Genomic DNA, 2150 nt, shown 5'->3' with positions numbered 1-2150 from the left:
GGACATGTCTCCGGACAGTGTGCTAAGAGTTATAACGCGCCCTATGGGAAGGAGGTTGAGTTAGATGAATCAAAGAAATTTCAGGGGTAATGAAAATATGGGGGGTGGGGCAATGGAGTGGCCCAGAATGAGAAAGCCCAGCCAGAATCATACAACCCAGGAATACTGGTCGATTTTTTCCTTCATCTTGCCCCTATCATTTCTACCCACCCTCATTTTCCCTGGAAATCTCCTGAGCACACTCACCCCAATAATTGAGGGGACCCAGGGGTCTCTTTCTACTGAGGGGATGAAAAGATAAGACTAAATGTCACTTTGTAAGCACCTTCTGTGTACCAGGCCCTCTGCATATCAACTTGCTTAATTTTCACCACAATGTTGTCATTATTCCCCTTGTTTTATAAGCAGAGGCACCATGGAAGAAAAGAGAGGTTAAGTTACTTGTCCAAGGTCACACAGCCAGTAAGTGGGAGAACAGGATTTGAACTCCTGACAGGGCTACTTTTCCCTGCTTTCCCTTTCCTACAAGTCATTGCAGCTGCAGCCATCCTGCTGGATTGAGCCTTTGCCTGGCTGGCTCAGGGACTACAGTGGCAAGCAGGCCTTTCACCCTAGGTAGCTCTGGGACTTGCAGTCCAAGGGGAAAGAACATACCTGGGGTCCACCATCCACATGGTCCACCCTGTGTGGGTTTTCATGGTGCCTTGTATATGCTAGTAGAAACAGGCAAAGGGATGCTCAGGAGGCTCAGATCCCTCCTCTCCTTCTCCCAGGGATGGGGGTGGGCATCTCCCCTGAGCTGGATGCAATCCCAGCATTCCTTGTCCCCTCCCAGCCCACCCTTGAGAGAACAGCAGGGTCAGGAGCCGGTTAGCATCTGTCAAGGGGACCACCCTGGTACAGGGAATTGAGATTCCAGTGCTCTCGGGGGCGAGGCCAGTGTCTCCTTACCGGCCAGCGGCTTCCCTAGGGGACCTGACACCCTCATGCCCTCAGAACTGAGGGACCTTTGACACCTACTTTCTGGGCTGGGAAGCCTGGGAGAAGGGTAGGGGGAAGCTATTAAGAAGGATGGCTGTGGGACAGCAGCGGATTCCAAAGGAAACCCACCCTCATCTTGCCTCTCCAATGAAGACCAGAGAAGCTGGGTCCTTTAGAGCCCCCCCACCATACACCCAGTTCCTGGAAGAATGGGGGCAAGTTGGGGGAGTTAGGGGAAGGAGGCAGGAGGGGCAGGCTGGCTGCTCTCGGCTTCTCCATGCAGCCCCCGGGGCCGGGTGCCTGGGCAGGAGGAGGGGGCAGAGCAGCTGCTGGCGATTTATTAAGCAGTCACGGAAAAATTGGTTTATAAATTAACAGCTGTTTTAACTTTAGGGCCTCTTCTTCAGGGAATGGAAGCAGCCGACTGGACCGGGATTGGAGTGTGTGAGGCTGGTGGAGGGGGTGGGAGGCGGCGGACTCCGGCAGCTGGCATTCTTCGGGGGCAGCCTCAGCTGGCACCTCAGGGGGCACCAGGCAGTGGCCAGAGCAGGGGGTCTCCAGGTGCCCGGGGCTGAGGCTGCCCCCGCTGTGGGCTGCCAGCTTACGCTCTCGTCTCAACAACACCCCACCTGGGGGCGCTAGAGGGCACAGATGATGCTTTACTCAAGTCTACCACCAGAGGGCAGCCTCGGTACATTGATTTCAGTTTCACACACTGCCGCGCTCCAGCATCTCCCTCCCAATGGTCCAAACCCCGCTGGGCTAGAGAGAAACCCGGTCTAACGCGGAGCAAGAGGGAAGCCCGGTCCCTGGTCCGGCGCAGGCTAAAGGTCTTCCCCCCTTACTCACCCTGAATATATTAAAGACAGCAGCAAAGAGTGAGAATACTGATGTTAGAACGTCTGATTTGAACCCAGGCTTCAGCAAAAGCTGCTCAACCTCGCCGAGCTCCATTTATCTTATCGGTGAAATGGAATGGAGCTAAGGAGGATTAAATGAGATAAAATATATAAATGGCTTAGTCCAGAGCCCAGCACAGAGTGCTACCTACAAGTCAATTTCTATGACTTGTATGTTCATCTGTTCATCTATTCCTCAACGTACACCTTCTGCAGCATGTAGTATCTATGTTCCCAGCACTACCATAAAAAGATAACGATGCAAAGACA

This window comes from Condylura cristata, unplaced genomic scaffold (genome assembly GCF_000260355.1).
Source record: "Condylura cristata isolate star-nosed mole 26May11 unplaced genomic scaffold, ConCri1.0 scaffold00017, whole genome shotgun sequence".
NCBI classification, from domain to species: domain Eukaryota; kingdom Metazoa; phylum Chordata; class Mammalia; order Eulipotyphla; family Talpidae; genus Condylura; species Condylura cristata.
Note: the sequence above shows the minus strand (reverse complement) of the source record.